At 60.3% G+C, this 12,972-nt stretch overlaps 1 protein-coding gene across 13 annotated transcripts in view; it reads left to right on the top strand.

Moving 5' to 3' along the window:
* Positions 1-5,268: 5,268 nt before the first annotated feature.
* The window catches only part of CCDC57 (coiled-coil domain containing 57), a 101,701-nt gene continuing 93,997 nt past the window's right edge, over positions 5,269-12,972 (top strand). For 5 of the 13 annotated variants that reach the window (XR_013355062.1, XR_013355061.1, XR_013355065.1 and 2 more), the window contains exons 1-2: positions 5,274-5,423; positions 12,598-12,832. The gene's annotated coding sequence lies outside the window, so the exon portion shown is untranslated. Of the gene's footprint in view, positions 5,424-12,597; positions 12,833-12,972 lie in introns of all 13 variants that reach the window. The other 8 variants (XR_013355067.1, XR_013355068.1, XR_013355066.1 and 5 more) reach the window with 4 other exon arrangements.

The following is a 12,972-nucleotide window of genomic DNA, read 5'->3' as shown; positions in this document are numbered from 1 at the left end:
GCCTGTGTCGGGCCTGACAGTGGCCAAGCCATGCCCACAATGTACTTGCTCTTCAGGTGACGCGTGGCACCCATAACTGGGCAGAGACAGCTCAGAAGTCGCTGAGCTCAACCTGCACGGGACCTCCCTTTGTTAGGGTACCTTGCCCGGGGGGCACCTGGCAGGTGCGCGCCACCACCTGCGCCCTGTTGGCCCCAGCCTCCAGGGCTCCCCTGCCTGGCTCTGCCCCTGCAGCTCCAAGGGCACCCCCACGCTCCCTGACCCCACTCCTCCTCTGTGCATGCCAGCTGGAGCGTGGCCGTGCCCACTCCCAGGCCTCTCAAGACCATTCTTGTGCTGGCAACCTCGAGATGCACCAGTGCTCAGGCTCCCCGGGACCCCACGCCTCTTGGCCCCAGCAGACCTCCCTGCATGACCCCGCTCGACCCCCTGAAGCCCTCCGCACATCAGGCTGCCCTCCGGGTTCCGCTCTTTCCTGGGCTTGCACATCCACGCCTTGGCCAATCCTGGGCTCCTGTTCCCTGGGGCCATAGCCCCCCAGGGGGGACGGCCCTGCCTATGCCTGGAACCTGCCCGGACAGAGCAGGGGCTCCATGAATGTGGGTGAGGGAGGGACACCAGGGGATGGCGCCCTCTCACGCCAGCGGAGCTCCCGGTCCTGCCCCTGGTCCAGGCTCCCGTGTGCCCACGTGGTGACACAGGAAGCCTCCCAAAGCCCCCAAGGGCCAGGGCGCTGGCAGGGCCCCTGTCCTTTCCTCCTCAGCCCTGGGGCGGGGCATCACAGCCCCACAGCCAGCTCCGCCCGCACACTGCGCCCGACCCTACACCCAGTGGGCTCTGCGGGGCCCACCCTGTTCCTCGATTCTGCTCTCCGGGGGTCAGGCTCGGCCCCCTTGGGCTGCCCCTCCGTGGTGGTATCTGCCGTTATAGCCAGCCCCCCACGCTCCCCCACAGCCCCCTAATCTCAGTGTGGAGCATTCGGGGCCCAGGGCGCAGGGGCAGAGCCCCCAGGTCCTGCCTGGCACGGGGAGATGCCAGGTGAGGGGTGGTGTCTTGCCCTATAGGGCATGGTGGGAGGGGCGGCCGCCAGGCCTTGGCCAGGGCAGGGCCAGTGGGGCCGGGCTGCGTGCCAAGCGCGAGTGTTCCTCTAGCCTGCGGGGAAGGGAAGGCCTTGCCCCACCTTCCTGTTCCGACCTCAGCCCCCCCTCCCGGGTGACTCAGCACTGGGACTGGGCCGCAGCTGACCGCCGGGGGGCTGGGGGGGATGTGGTGGGGGACCTCGGAGAGCAGGGGCGTGCGGGGGCCATGGGAGCGCCTTCGTCACCCCCAGGCCCAGAGGGGGAACCTCAGGTGGAAGCTGCCCCTCCCACAGGCCCCCAGCCCCCGCGAGCCGCCTCAGGCTGCTGTCTGCGCTGTGGTCAGGACGGTGGAGGGAGCTGGATGCCAGCCCCCGGTCAGGGCGGCCTTGGGGGCTGGGCTGGGGGCACGCTCCTCTTGGTGCCCGCCTGTTGGGCAGCGTGCTCCTTTCACACCGGCCCCCGAGGGGGTCACCTGCCAGCTCCACGTCTGCCCCTGTGCTTGGACGTTGGTGAAACAACTACTCTGGGCCCTGTGGTCCCTTTGTCCCTCAGGAGCCCCATCCTGCCCAACGGGGTCCCTTCCTGCTCCAGGCTGTGAGGACCCCTCCGCTCCCGCAGCCTGCTGCCCAGTTCAGGTTCACAGGGCGCCCCGTGATGCTGGGGGGCAGGGGCCGCGTAGCTGGCTGTCCAGGGCGCACACTGGGGTTGAAGGATGTCACCCCCCCACCCCCCCAGGTCGGCCCCGCCTTTCCTGCCCCCAGGCCCGCTAGCAAATGGGGAAGTTGCCCTGGGCCCAACCTGAGGTGAGGGGCACGGGGCGGGGCACTTCCTGATCCCACAGAGAGGCCACTTGCTCGAGGCCACACAGGTGTGCGCCCAACCCGGCACCGCCCCCGGCCCCGTATCAGGGGCCCCACACGGAGGTCAGCACAGGGGCTGCCCCTGCTGCTCCCGGCGTGTTCCTGGGCGCGCTGTCGCTTCCAGGCCGGGCTGTCCACACAGGGGCCACTCTGGCCACCAGGTCCCAGAGCCACTGCCCTCCTGGCGTCCGATGCCCGGCAGCGGGATCACCTGCCACCCAGTGTTGAGACCCACCCTGGGCCTAGGCGCAGGGGGGCCGTGGCAGCAGGACGCCCCTCCAGCTTCGGCCTCCTCATCTGTAACACGGGGGGGCTCCGGAACCGCGCAGGGGTGCCCGAAGGCCCTGGGCAGTACGGGGGGCCCGGGAAGCGGGGCTCCCTCCCTGGCCCTCCAGTGACCCTCCAGTGTGCACCCCCTCAAACAATCACTGAGCCACACCCAGCTGTGCTGCCGCCAGTGGGGGGCAGGGTCCGCAACTGTGATGAGCGGACCATGAGGTGGCATGGGCAGGGCTGGCACCCGGGGCCGGGAACCCCTGCAGCCCCAGTGAACAGTCCGGAGTGGGCTGAACGGTGGCCCCAAAGGGACAGGTCGGGGTCCTCGCCACCAGCTCCCCAGGTGCCACCTTCCGGGGAAACAGGGTCGCTGTGGCTGCGGACGGTTCAGACGAGGTCACCTGGGAGCAGGTGGGCCCTCGTCCGGTATGACTGGCGTCCTTATGAACAGAACAGCATGGGGGGACGGCGACATGGGGAACAGGCCAGGTGCCCGCGGAGGCAGCTGTGGGGAGCAGGTGAACACCGGGGCTGGGGGGGCTTCTCTCTGGGCCTCCAGAGAAGCACAGCCCGGCCCCACGTCCCTTCAGACTGGGGCCTCCAGAACTGTTTTCTGAAGCATCCACTTGTGATCTGTTACGGCAGCGCCAGGACAAGGGCACCCATCCTGTTGTCAGCAGCGGGGACGCTGCCGGGAGGCCCAGGGCGGGCAGGTGGCACTCTGAGCGCGGGAGGGGCCGCTGTGATCTGCTCTTCCGGGAGCGCACGGGGTCTGGCCCGAGCGTCGGCGCTGGCCTCGTTGGGGTCACTGGGTGGGGGTCGCTGGGCATCGGCGCTGCCGCCGGTGGGGTCACTGGGTGGGGGTCGCTGGGCGTCGGCGCTGCCGCCGGTGGGGTCACTGGGTGGGGGTTCTGGGCATTGGCGCTGGCCTTGGTGCTCTGAGGAGCCCCTGGAGGAGGGGGGAGGGCAGGCTCCAGGTTGGAGATCACTATGCTGCTTAGATGAGTGAGGGATGAGCAGTGAGGGGCCTGAGGCGGGCAGGGGTGGCCACTGCTGAGAGGGGCCCCGGCCAGCCAGGGGCAGAGGCCATGGAAGGGCTCTGCACGCCTGACTCTGGTGGCCAGGATGTCCCTTCCTCTGCCCACAGACATGTCCTGGGTCACTGGGCATGGGGCACGGATAAGGAGCCCCAGGGACACAAGAGCGCAGACCTCAGAGGGGCCGTGGGGACTGGCCATGTGTGGGGAGGGCCCTGGCAGGGTGGCGAAGGCCCAGGCTCTTGGCAGGGCCCACTACGGCCCCTGCCATTTTGTTGGCTGTGTGCCACGCAAGGGGAGGCAAGTGCTGCACCTCTCTGGGCCTGACAGCCTCGAAGCCTTCCCTGGGATCCTGGTGAGCAGGTCACAAGTTGTGGGGTGGGTGGGGCGAGGAAGGCACATGTCCCACCCCAGGGCAGTAGGAGCTGGCCTTGCCCCGAGAAGCAAGGCCATGCTGTCCCTGTGGTTAGCATTGGCGCCATCAGCAGTGCTGGCTGGGGGGCTGAGGATGGCGAGGAATGGAGCTCTGGCTGTTAGGATTTGCTCCCGTTGAAACAGGCGGGTCCCCTAGGCCCCTCCCGGGGGCTGAGCCAGGACCTGACCCTCCAAGCACCAGGGAAGGGAGCATGTCCTCCCACCGTATGCAGAAGCAAACCAAGTGCTGGAGAGATATCGGACAGGAGGGGGCCAGGATCGAAGCCTGGCTCTGTGACAGCAGGTTGCCCTGGTCCGGAGGCCACTCCGGGAAGCAGGTTAAAGGCTATGGGGACCCCGGGCTGCACCTCCAGGCCAGCCCGCTACGATCACTTGGTTTCTGTGCAGGATGTGAGATCTTCCATTTTTCATGAGGCTTGAATTATTGATCTGCTTCATATTTAATAACTCCTGGACCTCCCTGCAGGAGCAGAGCCTGGATTAGGGCGTGGGTCCAGCCCTGGCAGGACCCGCTTGGGGACCGGCCCCGGGGAGCCAGCGAGCCCCTGGGGTGGAGGAAACACAGGAGGGTGACGCAGGCCACAGGTGAGTGTCCCACCAGGCTCTGCCAGGTGGGGGCTGGGCATGCGTTCTGTCCCCGCTTACTGCCAGGCCAGCGAGGAGGCCCTCAGGGGCTCCCCAGAGCTGTCCCGGAAGGAGCAGCAGGGCCTGGCCCGCCTCTGGGAGGCAGGCTGCCTACAAGGGCGATTTGGCTTTGTTTTCCACTTATGTTTGAGCACAAAGGCAAAAGCGCACAAGTTAGGAGAGCGAACTGATGGATTCTCCGCACCACACGCAACACACGGTGCGACCTCCGCAGGACGAGAGGCTGCTGGAGCCACCCGCCCCCCCCAAGGCCCATGCACGGTGCTGGGGGGGCACGGACCCCGCCCCACTGCCGCCCCCGATCGACCCTCCCCCCCCGTCCCCCGCAGCCCCGGCCCCGCCTATGGACACCTCCCCCACCGTGCATTCCCGGGTACCCCGCTCCCCTTCCCCGGTGCAGCCCGGCCCCACCCCCACGTACCCAGCCCCCCATGTTGCCCCGCCCCCCGGACCCGCCCCCGTGCAGCCCCAGCCCCCACCCCGTGCAGCCCCGCCCCCTGTGCAGCTCCGCCCCCCCACGGCCCCGCGCCCAGTGCAGCCCTAACCGCCCCCGTGTAGCCCTGTCCCTACCCCGTGCAGCCCCGCCCCCGCCCCGCCCCCCGTGCGGCCCCAGCCCCTACCCCGTGCAGCCCCGCCCCCGCCCTGCCCCCCGTGCGGCCCCAGCCCCTACCCCGTGCAGCCCCGCTCCCCCGGCCCCGCTCCCCGTGCAGCCCCGCCCCCCCGGCCCCGCTCCCCGTGCAGCCCCAGCCCCCACCCCGTGCAGCCCCGCGCCCAGTGCAGCCCTAACCGCCCCCGTGCAGCCCTGTCCCTACCCCGTGCAGCCCCGCCCCCCGTGCGGCCCCGGCCCCCGTAGCCCCCGCCGTCCCTCCAGTTCCGGGGACCCTCTCCCGGCGTCAGGTGGGCGGGAGTGAGCCCTCCGCCCCTTGGCGCCTGCGCGGGGCGGGTGAGAGGAGGCCGGAACCCGGCGCCGGAGCTCGCGTTTCCGGGCGGTGGGACCCGAGCGCCGCACCGAGCGCGCCGGAGCCGCGAGGGCGGACTTGGTCACCATGGCGACGCGGCGGGACGGAGGCCGGTCCCCACGGGCGTGCGCGGTGAGCCTGGGGCGCGGGGCGGGGCCGCTCCCGGGCCCAGTGACGGGGTCGTCGCCTTCCCGGGGCGGGGCGTGGCTGCGGGCCCCCCTCCCGCGAGCACCCTGCTGGCGCCCGCGGCGGCCTGCCCCACCCCGCGCGGAGGGTCGGAAGCCGGGAGGTCGGTCCGGCGGCCCGCCCAGTCGTGGAGAGATCCCCCGCGGCGCGGCGGGGTCAGGCGGGGCGGGGGGCAGCGGGGTCAGGCGGGGTCAGGCGGGGGCGGGGCGACTTGGGGTGGGACCCCGCGCTCCCGGGCCCAGGGCGCCGCCTGCCCCGCCGCTGCTCACGCACGTACTTTCCGTGTGTCCCCATTCTAAAGTTGCCATTTTTCGTTAATGATACTTCCAGGCCACGGAAATTGTTTCTTTATCTTTTTTTAAAAAAGATTTTATTTATTTATTCGTTAGCAACCGAGAGAGAGAGAGAGACCCCCAGACCGAGGGAGAAGCAGGCTCCTTGCGGGGAGCCCCACGCGGGACTCGATCCCGGGTCCCCGGGGTCATATCCTGGGCCGAGGGTGACGCCCAGCCGCTGGGCCCCCGGGCGCCCTATATATCTTGTTTCTAACCACACTTTCTATCACAAGTGTTTTCTGAAACAATTATTAATATTTTTTTTTACCAATTAAGGATTTTTCTGTTTCCATTATTCTTTCCAACTAATGGAATTCTGTAAGAAAGAACCTCCCGCCCCACCCCCGTTTCTTTTAAGTAGGCTTCACACCCAACATAGGACTCGAACTCAGGACCCAGAGATCCAGAGTCACACAGGGACTCTACCGACTGAGCAAGCCGGGTGCCCCCAGCACCTTACCTTCCTCCCTTCCCCCCTCATCTCGTGTTGGTATACACGTTTTTATTTTGTTTTTATTCCACACCTGTATAATACATTGCTATAATGTATTTTGTTGCTAATTCTCCAGGTTTGGGCATTAGGAGCCCCTTCAAGTCAGCGTGTCCCCCAACATTTCTCGGCACCGCCAGATGTTCCCCGCCCGTCCTGTGCTTTCTGGAGCAACTTCAGAATTGCCAATCCGTATTTCTGTGAAAAATAGACTACTAGCTAGAGTGTAATATTTGCATACAGTTATTTTGCTTTTATTCTTGGAATTTACAGTCAAGATTTTTTATAAGATTATTTTAGTGCATTTATGTAGGTTTTGTTGCATTATGTCAATCACTTGTTCCTGTTTGTTTTTTTTAATTTTTTTATTTTATTTTAATATTTTATTTATTTATTCACGAGAGACACACAGAGAGAGGCAGAGACAGGCAGAGGGAGAAGCAGGCTCCATGCAGGGAGCCCGACGTGGGACTGGATCCCAGGTCTCCAGGTTCAGGTCCTGGGCCAAAGGCAGCACCAAACCGCTGAGCCACGCGGGTTGCCCACTTGTTCCTCTTTGTATTTCTTTATGAGTCCTTACTGATTTTAAGTTTCAATGTGTGAACCATGTTCTAAAAGTCAGCAGCTCATGGGGCGCCCAGCTGGCTCAGTTGGAAGAGTGCAGCCCTTGATCCCAGGGTCATGAGTTCGAGGCCCATGTTGGGTGTAGCGATTACTTAAATAAGTAAATAAAAAGTCAGCAGCTCTCAACTGTAAGGTGATTCAACTTCCCTTCTGCTTTTGTTCTCATTTACTCAATTTTTATTTGTTTGGTTTTTGTTATTTTTGGCAAAGGAATTTGGCAGGTGTAAATTGTAATGAAAAAGCACTGCATATCCCTCACTTTAGCGGTGTCCCTTAACCCCAGCCAGTACCAGTGGTGGAATTAAGACGTATCTGAGATTTTTTTTTTTTAAGATTTTATTTATTTATTCATGATAGTCACACAGAGAGAGAGAGAGAGGCAGAGACACAGGCAGAGGAGAAGCAGGCTCCATGCACCGGGAGCCCGACGTGGGATTCGATCCCGGGTCTCCAGGATCGCGCCCTGGGCCAAAGGCAGGCGCCAAACCGCTGCGCCACCCAGGGATCCCCCTATCTGAGATTTACTTGAGATTTTACACATGGTTGTGGGTACTGTTTGGCACTCAGTGAAGTGTGAGGAAGACGGCTTGTGGTCACAGGCCCCTGATTTTCATCCCCTAGACACTACGCTGGAAGAGTACGCGTACCAGGGTTAGCTGGACGGCCCTTGTTGGGATTCCAGGGGGCGCCAGTGTTGAGTCCCGTCCTGAGTGCAGTAACAGATGAGCCCCCTCCAGACTTTCCTTCAAGTCCCACAAAAGCGTTTTGTAAATTAAGGTCACTAATTTATAGTAATTAAGCTCACGTGTTTATAGAGCAGCGAGATAGCTTTCCTTAATGAAGTAGATTTGGGTTCTCGTGCGTTAGGAACGGGGGGCTTATTAGCCGCTGAGTCCAAAGCCCAGAGCATCTGGAACCGCAGCCTTGAGGGAAAGGAGGTAAAAAGAAACCTCTGCTCAGCCAGTGTGTCCGAGTGGCTTGTTCGTCAGCGTCTGGTGACCGGCTTTTAGCCCTTTGCAAACATTCCCTTGTGTACATTGTGCACTCGGTAACTGCTTATGTTTTAATGAGGTCATGCAATGCTTTTCCAATTAAGTACTTACGAGATATTTATTGTAAAACAAATTGTTCCAAATTTTTGGTCAGGCGCATGGAGTGTGATGAACTCTCGTGTCCTATCTGCGGATTGGGTAACCCGGGTTCGTCTCTGACGTGTTTTACTCTGATGTTCGGGTCGTCTGGGGAGTGGTAGGATTTGTCGGTGGGACGAAGCATCCTGCCATAGTCCTTCCTGTCCCTCCAGCATCTTGTCCCTGGAGGCCTGCAGGAGGGGTGAGGCACCCCCAGGGCGAGGCCAGCCCCCTGCAGAGCTCCCGTGCTTGCAGAGCTCTGCACCTCCCTTTGGAGGTGGGAGGTGAGCTCACCTTTGTCTCCAGCCCTTTCCTCTTTTTTTTTTTTTTTTAATTTTATTTATTTATTCATGATGGAGAGAGAGAGGCAGAGACACAAGCAGAGGGAGAAGCAGGCTCCAGGCAGGGAGCTGGGCACGGGACTCGATTCCAGGACTCCAAGATTGCGCCCCGGGGCCAAAGGCAGGTGCTAAACCGCTGAGCCACCGGGGGATCCCCTCCAGCCCTTTCCTCTTAACCGTGGTGCCAGCTGTCAGAAACACTTGGCGTGGACCCCACTTGGGGCTCTGGCAGTCTTTGGCTCTGTCCTAATTTGTGAGGACGTGTCTGAGTGTGTCACTAACCGGAGGTGCCAACTTCAGAGCCTCGGTCTCTCGTGCCCTGCCTGAGGAGTGCCAAGCCCCGAGCGTTGCCCCCCTGCCTCCCATAAGGCTGCCCCCGTGGTTGGGGTCACCCACACAGGCCCCTGGCCGGGTCGGCGAGTGAGTCCCCAGCTGCCTTAGCTCGGGGACGCAGTCGTATGTCTTACTGACGGAGGTCGCCTTCCAGATGGGGCCTCTGCGGCCTCCTCTGTCCGGGGCTGGGAGGCCATGGCCTTCGTGAGCAGTTATTTCCATCTTCCTAACACCTGGGAATTTCTAGGTGCTTTTCAGGCCTCGCAGGTCTGAAATAAGGGTTAGAAAGCTCAGTGTTTCACAAATGAGAAAGTCAGAGTGCTGCATGACGCAGCCTGGCCCTGCCCCATGCCCTGCTGGCCCCACGGGCTCTCTAGAACACCGTGAGCAGTGAGCAAAGCCGTGGTAACTGCGTGGCTCCCCCCTCTATGGGGCTCTCTGTAGTTTCCCCAGAAGTTTCATGTGGTGCCTCCTGAAACCTGGGTGCTGGCCGGGGACATCTGCTGGCTGACGGACAGGTTGGGTCCAGACTCTGAACCTATGACGTTTAAAGCTGATTAATGTTAGCCTCAGGGCTTTTAGGGTCATCTTTGGTGAGATTTAAACGCAGTAGGGCGCAGCTGTTGTGTGATGAGGGAGGGGTACAGAGCGCTGGGCGGGCGCCTTCATAGGGCCGGAGCCTGGGGGTGCCGAGGGCAGTAGGATCTGCTGTGCACGGTCCAAGCTGCTTGCTCTCTGGGGGGCGGGGGTGTCCTAGGACTCCTCGGGTGCCGTTCCAAGCAGGTTGAACTTTACCTTGAGAAGCCCAGAGCCACAGGCATGGTATCACGTGATCAGCTGTGTGTGTCACAGGAGTGAGCCCTGGGGGTAGCTGTGTGACCTGGTGGCAGGGCCTGGCACAGGACAGGGTGCTAACGAGCAGTCCCCAGAGGAGGGGAGGCCCGCTGACCTCCAGCCCTTGTGAAGGACGGTGGTGATGACTCACAGGCGCTTCAGGAGCCCGTGAGTCACCAGCGGTGGCCGTGGCGCGGGCGTTGTTCAGTGACATGTGTTTGCTTAAATCCTGATTCTTTCCCTGGGAGTGGGTACAGGCATGTGGGTGGCCAGGGTGCCTGTCGGTTTCTGTTGATGAGACTGTGGCTGACCCCGGAGCTCCTAGACCACAGCCAGCACCCGGCCCATGCTCTCCCCTGCTAGTGGGTATGGGGGTGCTGGCCAGTAGATGTACAGTTGGTGTGGGGAACCCCCAATGCGGAGGTCGGCAGTGCCACACCAGCGCTTTCAGTGGGCTGCGTGGCCGACGTGGCTAGCGTGGCCACCATAACCCTGGGTTCCCAGGGGTCCTGGGAGCCCTGCAGCCAGCACGGGGACCACAGCCCCCACAGGACCTGTGAGCCTCCTGAGGGCCAAGCAGAGCCCCTTCCTGGCCGTCCTCACAGGCGGGGGCTTCCCTGACCTCTGTCCAGAGCAGCTGCTCCTGTGATGTGCAGTTACCTCCTCTGCCTGTATTCTTTTGTGCTTCTGTCCTGCCCCAGGATGACAGCTCATTGGTGCGGGGACCCTACAGTCCGTCTCCAGTAGGTCAGACGGTCCCTGGCACCTGTGAAGTGCTAAATAAATACTTGGGGTTTTTTTTTTTTTTTGTATATTTTTTTATTGGAGTTCGATTTGCCAACATATAGCATAACTCCCAGTGCTCATCCTAAATACTTGTTAAAGGAATTAAATGAATGACTTTAAGAAAGCTCACTGTGCCTGTTGGAGTTTTGTATCACCAGTATTGTTTCCTGGTTACAGTGAGGTAGCACTTGAGATACAGCAGCAGAGGTTTGCTCCTGAGTGAGGCAAACATTTGTCATCCCCTTCGTGTGCTGGGACCTGGGGCTCAGAGCAGAGTCTCAGGTGACCTCCGCACATCTCGCTGCCTACTTGGGGGAATATTTGGCCACGGGCTGATTTGAAGCCAGTAACTTCCTTTTTTATTGAATTAAAAACTTAAAAGTAAATGTCTCTAGCTTGTCTGTGATTCGTTTCTACGTCCATCAACACGTCTAAAGGTCAAGTTATTGTGGATCTGGAGCAGGGGGGCTGGCGATTGGAGGGGAGGGTGCTTGGGTATTTGGGGTTGAGAGAAACCATGGCCCGTGCCCCGTGTGGAGCCGCCTGGGGGTCTGACACCACCCAGCACATGGCGGCAGGTGGTAGGCTCCAGCTCGGCGTGTTCCAGCCCTGAGAGTGGGACGGTGACCCAGCTGTTTTGGAATGGGAAGCCCTAGGGAGTTAGGCTTTGTTTCCTTCTGTTTTGTAAGATCCTTTGGCGCAGCTCAGAGTGAGTGCGCAGCCTTGAAGTGAGGCCCCGCGCAGGTCAGGGATGATGGGGGGGATGAGGTGCGTGGGGATGGGCGGCAGCAGGCAATCAAGTCAAGGCTAATCCCACGTTTAGCTTGGGCAGCTTGGAGCACAGCACCACACATCCGTGAAATGCTCATTATTATTTCTGGGGTCCTGACGATATTTTGGGATTCTCCAAATACCAGCCCGGACCATTTTGGCAATTTCTCCCTTACTTTTTTCTCCTTTCACCTTTTTTTTTTTTCTTTGTAGCAAGAATTACTACCAGACTACCCTCGTTGAGCCCCAAGTCCTGTGCCGTGTCAGCGGGAGGCTTGCCCCTCCCGGACCACACTGGCTACCTGCATTTGCAAATTCATTGTTTCGTTTTTTTCCTTTTACTACCAAAATGTTATAGTGACACATTTCATTATATGGATAGTTTTTTGTTGGTGGTTTTCATTATTAGTAACTTCAGGAGTAAAATGAGACTTCACATCCCTAAAAAGTAGCCTTGGCGATTCACAGTGGTCGCCTGCATAGGAGTCCTGGAGCTAACATAAAGGAAACGGAGCTCCGTGGCCCCGTGGGTCCTCTTGTTCCTGTACTTGCTTTACGAGGACCGAGGCGGACGCTGCCTGGACCTCTGCGACTCCCTTTCACGGCGTCCCTGCAGGCCTCCGAGGTCCCACCCACTGTCCATCTCCCCTAGTCCCAGAAAACTCACCATCAACCACTACCAAACCAGTGAGTCAAGATGACACGGCACAGTGGGACCTTTTCTTTCTTTCTTTCTTTCTTCCTTTTCTTTTTAGATTTATTTATTATTTGAGAGTGAAGGATCTAGCACGTGAGCGGGAGGAGGGGCAGCAGGAGAGGGGAAGCCGACTCCTGGCTTCCCTGATCCCACGACCCTGAGACCATGACCTGAGCTCACACCAAGAGTGTCAGCTCAGCCCATGGAGTCCCCCAGGCGCCCCAGGATTTTTTTCTTCTTAAAAAAGAAGCATCTGGGTGGCTCCTTCAGTGAAGCATCTGCCTTCGGCTCAGGTCATGGCCTCATGGTCCTAGCATTGAGTCCCGAGCCGGGCAAAATAAAAAGACCCACTTCACAAGACTCAAGACATTTTAGAATCTTTGGAATGAGAGTGATACTCAGACGTCCCTGGCCCTTTGGGAAGGTGCTGTCGGGGACGGGCTGCTGTTTGCCCTGGAGCCTCTGCCCCCAGGATGACAGTGGGCTTGCTGTGTGGCCTGAGGTCAAGGCCCAGAGCACCCCTTGCCTGCCAGGCGATGGAATGTCAGCAGTCCCCATGGTCTCAGCACGCCTGGCAGTCCTTGCTAGCTGCCCCCACCACGCACATGCACGCAGCCCATCCTTGGTACACGCAGGAGCAAGGGGTATTTAGCACTTGTTACAGTTTGACAAAGTAGTTTTACGCTGTTGAATCTAATAATTAAAAAGTAGAGCTTATGTACTATATAATCTTTTTAAATTTTATTTTCCTTTAGTGCTTTATTGTTATTGTGTTTTAGGAAAGGATCAATCAGTGATGGATTAGAAATAGAAGAGCCAAGGAACCTGCTCCTGAGTGCTGAATCTCCAGGAGCCGGGGCCTGCGGCAGGAGCGGAGTGTGGGACAGGAGGGGTGTTGGCCCTCGGAGGCTGGGGGACTCCAGCACTTGCTCAGCTCCTTGGCTGCCTCGTTTTCTCATCTGCAAAGTGGGAGAGCGCTTCGTGAGCCTGTTTTAAAGGACCCAGCCCTTGTAGGTGAGCAAACGATGTTTCCTATGTCTCCTTCCTCTGCGACCCTAGGCTTACCACCCTGTGGCTCTGCTGCAGGGTGAGAGTAGGCTGGGCCCTGGGTGGGTCACCTGGGGTGCTTCAGAACATACGTGTGGCCAGACGGC

This window comes from Canis aureus, chromosome 16, assembly GCF_053574225.1.
Source record: "Canis aureus isolate CA01 chromosome 16, VMU_Caureus_v.1.0, whole genome shotgun sequence".
Taxonomy (NCBI): Eukaryota; Metazoa; Chordata; class Mammalia; order Carnivora; family Canidae; genus Canis; species Canis aureus.
The sequence above is the reverse complement of the archived record's forward strand: the minus strand, read 5'-3'. Positions and strand labels throughout refer to the sequence as shown.